We start from the raw sequence: 11,132 nt of genomic DNA, 5'->3' as shown, positions 1-11,132 counted from the left end.
TCAGATCTGAAAAGGGTGAGTCACAACTTTCTGGGTATTTTTGGCAGAGAAAATCTTATGCACAAACTTCACTGCAGTATTTTATATTTATCATCCATAAAACAGAGGAAATGCAAAGGCAGAGCCATTATGCTGTCTTCTGAAGGTAGAGGTCATTGAGATCAAATGACTCATATCTCTTCTTCCCACCTATCTCTCTCTGTGTGTCTCTCTGTGTGTGTGTGTCTCTCTCTCTGTCTCTCTGTCTCACTCTCACTCTCTGTCTTTCTATCTGTCTCTGTCTTTGTGTCTCTGTCTCTCTCCCTCCTCTCCCCCTCTCTCTGTGTCTGAATCTGTCTCTGTGTGTTTCTCTCTGTCTCTCTGTCTCTGTCTTTCTCTCTCTCTGGCTCTATGTCTCTGTCTCTGTCTGTCTCTCTGTGTGTGTATGTGTGTGTGTATGTCTGTCTGTCTGTCTCTTTCCCTGTTTCTGTCTCTCTTTCTGGAGATAACACAATCTATTTTTAACATTCTGGGAGTCTGACAAATTCAGTTCAATTTAACCAGCATTTATTAAACTCCTCCTGTGTGTAAGATATACAAAGCCGAAGTGGAAAACAGTAACTTTCTTCAGGATCTACACACTCTACTTGGGGTTAGGGTGGGTGATATAATATGTTAACAGATAAAAATAGAGACATTAATTTGAGAAGGAAGACAACTCATTGAAAGAAATAGGAAAAATCTTCTCTCAAGACTCTCTTAGTCCTGTGGTGAACCTTGAAGTAATTAAATGTTTTTTAAGATGCGAAAATGAAGAGTAGATACATTGAAGGGATAGGAAACTGTTAATTCAAAGATCTGGAGGTGGGAGATGAGACACTGAATTCAAAAATACCAAGAACTTCAGATTAAATGGAAGTCAGTGTATAAAGGTGAGTAATGTTAAATAAGATCTAAAAGATAGGCTAAATAAACTATGGGTGGAAAATCCATCCAAAGAAAGAACTATGAAGTCTGAATGTAGATCAGTACATACTATTTTCACCTTTTTTTTCTTTTTTTTTTCTTCTCCTGTTTTTCTCTTTTGTTCTGATTTTTTTTCTCCCAACATGATCCATATGGAAATATGTAAAAAAATGTACATGTATAAGTAAAAAAAAATTTTTTAACATGTAATTGGGGAAAATAAAAAGATAGGCTAGAACTAGACCATGAACAGTTTTGAATGCTGACCTGAGGAGTTTGAAACTCCCCTGATGAGCAATAGGGAATCAGCAATATGTCTGACTTATGCTTTAGGAGGTTTATCTGAACAGCTAAGGGGGGACAGATGATCCAGCAGGGACACTGGAAGTAAGGACATCAGTTATCATTACATTATATTATTATCAGACTATCACAGTGGTTCAGGCTGAATGAGAAGAGAACTGAGTGATAGTGATGGCCTTGGATGTGAGTGGAGAGAAGGGGCAGACATAAGAGAGATTGTGAAGGTTCTCACAATAGCTTAGATAAGAAGAAACCATTTTATTTGGTTTTTTGAAGTGTTTTTTTAAAAAGTTGTGTGAAAAGAAAGTCTTCAGCAGTAACTTTAGGCTGAGTATTTCTGGGGATGTCTCTTTCTTTATCTCTGTAGTTCTTGTTTACCCTCATGTTCATTTCGTGCTATCTGTCATGAGGTCTGACCATGGTCTCTTCCACAACCAATACCCTCGTAAGATATTTGTTTTGGTAGGGGGTGGGGAGGAAACATGAATTCTCAAAGGCAATAAAATATTTTTTAAAATTTCTCTTCCCCCATACCTTCTTATTTTTCCTTGTCTCAATCTATCCCATATTATATATATAGATATATAGATATGTCATTTATTTGCAGAAGAACACAGATTTTTCAATTGGAGAAACTATGAAATTTTCCTTGTTGAATCCCTAATACCTTGTACATAGTAAACTCTTAATTAATGGCTATGCAATTTAATTGAATCAGATATTGAATTGAAGCTCTTACTAAGCTAGAATCTTCAGTCTGTTTAACATCTCTGATTTTTATTTGCCTTAATAAGTAGGTTAAATTGCTGTTCACTATTGGGGATTATTTTTGGTATAAACAGTTCATGAGTGTAAACCCAATACCCTTTCTTTAAAAAAGACTAGAAAAGCAGCTATCCTTCTTTACCAGGCTCATCTCCCAAACTTCCAATATTTGATGGAGTGAATAGATATCATTCTAGCCTGATGCCCAGGAGTGTGCTAGAGCAAGTCTGTACAGACTCAGGAGAGGCAATTATTAAATTTTCAGTATGAGTATTTACATTCTGGAAATTGGCCAGTGCTACAAATCAGGACTTGATCTATTGTTCTGTTGTTTCTTCAGGCTTATAAAAGTGATGCAGATTTTTTTAAAGTAAAGGTCCATTTATTCTTATACTTTCAAGTGTTTTTTTTTAATAATTATAACTTTTTATTGACAGAACCCATGCCTGGGTAATTTTTTACAATATTATCCCTTGCACTCACTTCTGTTCCGACTTTTCCCCTCCCTCCCTCCACCCCCTCCCCCAGATGGCAGGCAGTCCTATACATGTTAAATATACATGTCACAGTATATCCTAGATACAATATATGTGTGCAGAATCGAACAGTTCTCTTGTTGTTGGATTCAGAAGGTAAAAATAACCCGGGAAGAAAAATCAAAATGCAAACAGTTTACACTCATTTCCCAGTGTTCTTTCTTTGGGTGTGGCTGCTTCTGTCCATCATTGATCAATTGGAACTGAGTAAGATCTTCTCTTTGTCTAAGAAATCCATATACAGTATCGTTGTTGAAGTATATAATGATCTCCTGGTTCTAATGCAGACGATTTTAATAAGTCATTAAATCTCAAAGTATGTCATACATTTCTGGAGAGCTGGTTGTTAAACATTTAACAGTATATTCATTATAATACTCTTCTTGGATATAGATGAGAGAAGAAGCAAGCCTTCTCCTGCTCCCCTCCATGTAGAAAGTCTGCCTTGGAAGGGAATGATCCAGATTCCAGAGATATCTCCCCACACTGAGCCATATCTTTACATTTAGCTTGGCCACATACATCTTATTTGAGGACCAAAAATGTTCTCAGATAAATTTGTTATTACTAGGTCATTTCCAATGTGATGAATTTTTTGGCAGTATCAACTCTCAGAGACCATCTACTCCATAGAAAGATAGAGAACCTGGATTATCAAGGAGAACAACCACACAGAATTAAATTGCTGTTGTTCACTCATATTTGACTCTCCTGGGTTTTCTTGGCAAAGATACTGGAATTATTTGCCATTTCCTTCTCCAAATCATTTTACAGATGAGGAATCTCTCCACTTCCCCCCTACCTAGACTGTCTCAAAACCCCAGTAGATGGTAAGCTCCCTAAGGAGAGTCAGTTTGTTCCTGCTCACAGAATCATTGATTTGGAACTGGAAGAAGCCTTAGTAATCTTTCAATCTAAGCTCCTTATTTTATCAATGATAAAAAAGAAATTATGGTTTTCTCAAGGTCCCACAAGTTGCGAATAGTATAAACAGGATTTGAACCAGGCTTTTCTGTTGCCAGGACCAGCCTTCCCTTAGGACTCTCAGCTGACATGACTGTAAATCGATTTGAAGCTTTAGTAGGTCAAAGGATTAAAAGTCTTGAAATCGAAGTGTGAAAATTGAATAAGGAACCTTGACAATGTCTGCTCAATAAGATGACATAAGAAGCAGAGGAAACCCCAAGCCTCACTGTCTTCACACTTCAGAGAACAATGTTGCCTTCTGCCCCTCACTGCATGAGAAACTGTGCCCTCAAGTTCCTGTGGCAGAATACAAGAAAAATTATTGCACTCACAAAAGTGAGTGCAAGGGATAATATTGTAAAAAAATTACCCAGGCATGGGTTCTGTCAATAAAAAGTTATAATTATTTTTTTAAAAAAACACTTGAAAGTATAAGAATAAATGGACTTTTACTTAAAAAAAATTTTCCTGTTTCTGATCTCAGCATCTCAACTCAAAGTGACTGTCTCTCTAGTTCTCACTATAGTTCAATATCTTTATATAGCTCAGTCTCTATAGTTCAGTCTCTCTCTGTAAATGGGAAAACTGAGACTCAGAAAGGTTAACTGGCATCCCCCCAGGCAGTAAAATAAATGTTAGAGATGGATTGAGGAAGCCTGGAGTAGCAAGTGGGTAGAGCAATGAACTTAGAATCAGGAAGAGTCAAAGCTCCCATCAGATTCCTACTACCTGGAGGACACTGAGTAAATTCTTTAACCTTTTTGGGGCCTCAGTTTTATCTTCTCAGTTTCATCATCAAATAAGGGATTTGGACTAGATGATTTCCAAGGTCCCTTCTAGCTCTAATTTTATGGATTATGATCAGGAACTGAGTCTTTCTTTCTGACTATAATCCCTGTACTTTTTTTCATCACATTACAGGAATACTAGACTCTACTACAGGGAATCCAAAAATTTCTTCCTTAAGCTAGGAAGGGCAACAGAATTAACAGCAAAAGGGTTAGTTGGTTCATTCATTCATTCAGCACTTACTTATCAAGGCTTACCATATTTCAATTTCTGAGCTGCAGATATGGAAACAAAAAATAAGTCTTTGACCTCATTCTTATTGTGGGGAAACAACATGAATGCCTGTAAGTAAATAAAGCAACTATAGGAAGTAAATACAAGGTGATTTCTAGGAGGATTCTAGCAATGAGAGAAGGCTCTATGTAGGAGGAGATGGCTTTTGGACTAATCATCACATACATCTGGGGATTCCATTAGGGGAAGGGGAAGTCTTAGCTCTCCTTTGTAAAGGGTGCTTCTTGAACATGAGGGATTTCCCCTGAATTTGTGAGGCAGTGGCGTCTAAACAACCCCAGAATTAGAGCCCCAACCCAGGAAGAATGACATATCCTCTCTTTTTCATGTAACAAACTCTTCTTTTGCCCTGCTTTGTCAGCTATAAGAAAATTAATGAACAAATGAAAAGAAATTCCTTAAAGACCTACTATTAACCAACCACTGGGGTTAAGTACTAAGATTTCAGTACAAAATTGAGGCAATCAAGGAGCCTATAATCCCCTTCTTGGTTATGCTTTTAACTCTAGAGGCCTTTGCCACCTTGACTCACACTTTGCCTTCTCACACTGGAACTTCTCTGAATCTTTGGGGCCTTCCCATCTTGGAATATCCTTCTGTCATGCTGGGACTTTGCCCCATTAGTGAGTTTCTTTTACAGCCTTCATTTTAGGGATTCATGCTTTGCTCTTTTGTGCATCTAAGTGACTTCAATCAAGCAAGAAAGTGTTAAATCTTTATTAAACACCTACTATGTGCCAGGCACTGTGCTAAGTGCTAATAATTCAAAATGAGGCAAAATATCAAGAAAATCTGAGTGACCTTTTGTCATGGGCAATTCAGTGTCCCATGGACAGGTTAGTTGTCCTCTGTCTTCCTTAGTTTCCTTGGCAAATGGGGATAATAATAGCACCTACCTCCTAGGATGACTGTGGGATCAAATAGGGTAATTTTTTAAAGCATTTAGCGCAGTAATAGGCTCTTAATAAATGCTTGTCCCTCACTACTCCCCTATTTGTTCTCCTAATTCTTTGGGATATCTATCTATCTATCTATCTCTATCTATATTAGAAATGAGGCCTTTATCAGAACTAATTCTTTGGACTTTAACATCTTATCCTCAAACAGGGACTTTCCCAGTCTCCTCATTCCCTGTGGCTTTTACATATTGTTTCCCTTTAGAATATAAACTCTTGAAGAGGAAGGAATAGAGTTTTCTTTGTTTGAATTTTAATCCCTAGAATTTAGCATGGTGTGTAGCACATAGTAGGCACTTAATAAATGGCTTATTGCCTACCTGCCTAATGAGGACAAACCACATACATAGGAAAGTGGTGGCCAGAGAAAGGGGGTTTTGTTTTGGGAACCACTGAGATAACAAGTGGGGCCCTAGAGGAATTGATAAATACATTTTCTTCATTGCTGGTAGAAATGGAAGTATTGATTTGTTTATTATTCCTAAAGGAAGAGATGGGTAAAGTCCCCCAAAACAATGGTCCTGCTGCAACAGGGTGGATGGTAGTAGCTTGGTCACTGTAGAAAGGCACCAAAGTAATCTTCATTCTAACCATGATGCTCTTTCCTATTTTCTATACATTAGGATTGGACACTCTTTCCCTGAAACAATTTCCTGCCAGTCTGGTTTGTAACATCCAAACTAGCTCTCTGGAGGACCTTGGAATCAGCCCAAGGCCTTGGTCTTAGTGGAGGAGTGAAGGAGATAGGAGGGTCACATGACTGGTCAAAGATGGAGTCTGGAATCTGGTGTCTTCTCTTATGTCTGTGGCTGAGAGCTGTGGCTGAGAGAGTATTCCCAGTTGTCCCAGTCCTTAAAATATGTCAGTATGATTACATCACTATACCACATTGAGCATGAGCAATCATTACATCACCACAGAGAACCATTATCTCACATTGAATAAGTATTTAACTATAAGCACCATGCTGACCTAGATGTAAGAACATCTTTTCAGAGTTCTGGCCCTCTACATCTCCCACTTTGTTTTGTTTTGGAACACAGGTGGTCATGCCCTCTCTGATTTCTCAGGAAGGGAGGAGAAAACACCACAAAGGAAGTGATCATGCTCTCCCTGACTTCTCAGGAGGGGAGACGAAAATACCAAAGGGAAATGGGGAGTCAAACCAGATATTGTTAGTGGGTTTCCTCTGGGTTGAAATTGAAACAGGTATACATAAATCCATCAGCATGGGAGGTATGTTACACAAGCACATAGTAATATAACTCAGCCTAGTAGTGACTTAACAAATATGAATCAACATGAGGAATTATACATATCCATAAGTCCTAGAAGGAGGGTATATAAATAACAATCACACATACACCTCCTTCAACTGCCAAGGGATAGTCCAAAACCAATCTATTGTCTATTACTTCATGTGTCAGGGAATCCAATAATTCCTGCAGGTTTTGAAGTCCTATAGCAGTTTCATCAATAATTTTTGTTGTTTATTGGCACATGTAGTCAGAGATGGAACCATCTGATGTTTCTTGGGTCTTCTCCTTTATTTCAAGGGTCTTCTCCATCTCTTTCCGATGGACAAGGCAAATATGGCTCATTGGCACCCATCTGATTCCTTCTCCATCTGTAAAAATACAAGCAAACCCTCTCCCCCAAGAAGTTAACTTATCTGGTTCCTTCCATTCACCACTTTCTGGATCTCTCCACATCACCTGGCAATTATCTAAAGATAGTGGAGATGTTCACATGGACATTCCTCTTCTGGTGGGTTATAAAACTTGTCTGCTGGAGCCAGTGCATCTTTATCAAAAATCAAAAAGTTAATAGTGTAGAGAGCTAAATTTAGAAGTTCTCTAGGGTTATATGTGGCTCCCCCTTTCTTTTGTTTTTGGAGGAGCCCCTTGATGTCTCTATTTCTCCTCTCTGCTATTGCCTGTTCTTGAGGATTAAAAGGTATGCCAGTGGTGTGTAAAATCTGATATTGTGCACAAAAGTGTACAAAATGTTCAGAAGTATATGCAAGTCCATTATCTTTGTGACACACTCATAATTGCAAAAGCTTGTATAAGGAATTCAGTGACTACTTGAGCTGTCTCTTTTGCTGTTGGTATTGCAAAAGTAAATCCTGAAAAGGTATCTACTATAACATGGATAAAAGACATATGGCCGAAAAATTTATCATGGGTCATATCTATTTGCCAAATTTCATTAGGTCTCAAACCATGAGGGTTTTTTCCTGGAGATAGTATAGGAACGTGGGAAGGAAGGTAAGCTGTACAGCTTTTACCTGTAGGAAGCAACTAGATTCCTCTTTTATCCCAAATTGCAAACATAAAGCTCAAGCAGCCTGATGACATTTAGAATGAGATTCTTGGACTGCCTGAAATAAAGAAGTATTGGCTAATATGGTTAGAAGGCTATTTGTCTTTGAATTTCCATAAAAAACAGGACCTGGAAGTTCACTATGAAAGTGGACATGCAAGATATAAATGTTATCTGGATGTTTTCTCACTTGCTCTTGAAATTCCTTAAAGAGCTGATATATATTAAAAGATACAAATTTTATTTGATGCTATATTTCTCACCCACAGTCTTCCCTCTGTTTACTGACAAATTGAAGCATTGTTGATGATAGTATTAGTAGGAAAAAAGCAGGCTCTTACAAATAGTATGCAAGCAGACATGTTAAGTAACTTATCTAAGGTCATGTAGGTGGTAAGTAACTGAGACTGGAGTAAGATCTTCCTGACTCCTTGCTCAATCCTCTATCCACTGAGCTACCTAGCCAGCTATTATGTAGAAATTCCTTAAAAAGTGTAATAGTCTCTCTAAAATGTAATGTTCTCTGTTGAGGTTTTCTTAGGGTCTCTGGAGGTAGCCTTCATTTCAATTCAGTAATCACCACGAGAGTAGCCAGGGGTTAAAGTCCAAATCCTTTATTGTCTCCTTCAAAGTCCTATCTCCTTCACTTGGGGCTCGGCTAGTTTTCTTAGAGGCCTATCTTTCTCCTTGGTTCCGTGAGCTTGAGCGCCTACCTCCTTCTCTGCCCTCTGATTCTCTCCAAATTCAAAGGTTTGTACTTCAGCCTGCAGCCACCACAAAGATGGGAGATGGAATGAATCTGTCTCAGCCTCCCAGAGCTTCTAGTGCACTTGTCCTTTTCTGGCCCTGAGAGCTTCTTTTTATATGTTCCACACTGAGTACAAACATTGGTTTGTACTCATTATATCACTAGGAAACCATCATTTGTTGTAGCATTAAATCAATGTTAAACTAGATTTAACCATTGTCTCCTCAATTCCACTTAGTACCTTGTTTCAAGTTCTGGCCCATAATATCTTCTTGTAGGAATAAATCAACCATAGTGAACCATGCTAAATTAGATAACTATTATCTCTATCAATTCCACTTGTAAGAATCTTTTGTTTCAAGTTCAGAGTTCTGGCCCATAACAAAAAAGGATTAGTGAGTCTGAGAAATGCTTAATAATTAGAGCCCAAGGTCACAGGGGTATTTACCACTTTAATGGTACCAGATGGCAAGGAGATGACAGGGGAATGGGAGAATTGAAATGAAACTCTCAGGGTCACCTAGCTAACAAGTATATATACTAACAAGTAACAAGTACCAGATCCTTCTGATTCCAATCCCCAAAATCTAATTATTAAGTTCAAAATAATCCAAAGGAAATAACATTAACAAGTTGGGGATCAAGAGAGCCTTCACAGAGAAAGTAGCACCATTTTGAACTGGATTTCCTATCAGCATCTCTACACGTACTGCCCCCACAAAAGCCCCAAGCTCATCCTCTTCTCCCTCCTCACAAATCTTCCATTGTTCCAAACTTTCCTATTACTGTGGATAGTATCATTGTTCTGGTATCTCTGGTTTGTAGCCTTGATATCACCCTCAGCCCTGTTCTTTCTCTTACCTCAAAAAAAAAGTCACTTGTCAAACTTGGTTTCTTTCTTCACATTTTTCAATTGAGATCTCTTCTCTCCAACTACTCAGTCACTCCAATCCAGGTCCTCATCATGTTTTATCTGGTTGAGGGAGGCAGTAGCCTCCAAGCCGTCTCAAGTTTCTCCCTATTTCAACCCATCCTCCCCACCCTACCAAAGACAATTTCATAAAGCTCAAATCTGATCACCTATCCAAGAAACTTCCCAGCTGGCATCAAATGTTTTTCCTAACTGTGCTCAAAGGGTTATCAAATTGCCCTTACTCTCTGATCCAGCAGTGTTCCAACTGGACTTCTACTCAAAGAGATCTTAAAGGGACCCACAAGGGCAAAAATGTTTGTGGCAGTCCTTTTTGTAGTGGCAAGAAACTGGAAATGTAATGGATGCACATCCTTGGAGAATGGCTGAATAAATTATGGTATATGAATGTTATGGGATATTATTGTTCTGTAAGAAACAACCAGCAGGATGATTTCAGAAAGGCCTGGAGAGATTTATGTGAACTGATGCTAAGTGAAGTGAGCAGAACCAGATTATTGTATATGGCAACAGCAAGAGTATACGATAATCAATTCTGACTGACATGGCTCTTGTCAACAATGAGATGATTCAGGCCAGTTCCAATGATCTTGTGATGAAGAGAGCCATCAGCATCCAGAGAGAGGACTGTGGGAACTGAGTGTAACATACCATTGTCACTCTTCTTGTTGTTTGCTTGAATTTTATTTTCTTTCTCATTTTTCTTCCTTTTTGATCAGATTTTTTGTAGCAAGATAGTTATATAAATATGTATGCCTATATTCAATCTACATATAATTTTTTTTTTACCATGTTTAACATATATTGGATTACTTGCCATTTAAGAGAGGGGGTGAGGGGAAGGGAGGGAAATTGGAACACAGAGTTTTGCAAGGGTCAATGTTGAAAAATTATCTTTGCATATGTTTTGAAAATAAAAACTTTACTAAAATAGTTCTTCCTGGGGAAGGTCTTTATGACCAAAGAAGAACTAGAGATCATTTTTGATCACAAAATAGAAAATTTCGATTATACCAAACTGAAAAGTTTTTGTACAAACAAAACTAATGCAGACAAGATTAGAAGGAAGAATAAACTGGGAAAATATTTTTACAGTCAAAGGTTCTGATAAAGGCCTTATTTCCAAAATATATAGAGAATTAACTCTAATTTATAAAATTCAAGCCATTCTCCAGTTGAAAAATGGTCAAAGGATATGAACAGACAATTCTCAGATGAAGAAATTGAAACTATTTCTAGTCATATGAAAAGATGCTCCAAGTCATTATTAATCAGAGAAATGCAAATTAAGACAACTCTAAGATATCACTACACACCTGTCAGATTGGCTAAGATGACAGGAAAAATAATGATGATTGTTGAGGGGATGCGGAAAACTGGGACATTGATGCATTGTTGGTGGAGTTGTGAACGAATCCAACCATTTTGGAGAGTAGTTTGAATTATGCTCAAAAAGTTATCAAACTGTGATACTTATTTGATCCAGCAGTGTTATACTGGGCTTATATCCCAAAGAGATTATAAAGAAGGGAAAGGGACCTGTATGTGCACAATGTTTGTGGCAGCCCTTTTGT

This window comes from Sarcophilus harrisii, chromosome 2, assembly GCF_902635505.1.
Source record: "Sarcophilus harrisii chromosome 2, mSarHar1.11, whole genome shotgun sequence".
Lineage (NCBI taxonomy): Eukaryota > Metazoa > Chordata > Mammalia > Dasyuromorphia > Dasyuridae > Sarcophilus > Sarcophilus harrisii.
Note: the sequence above shows the minus strand (reverse complement) of the source record.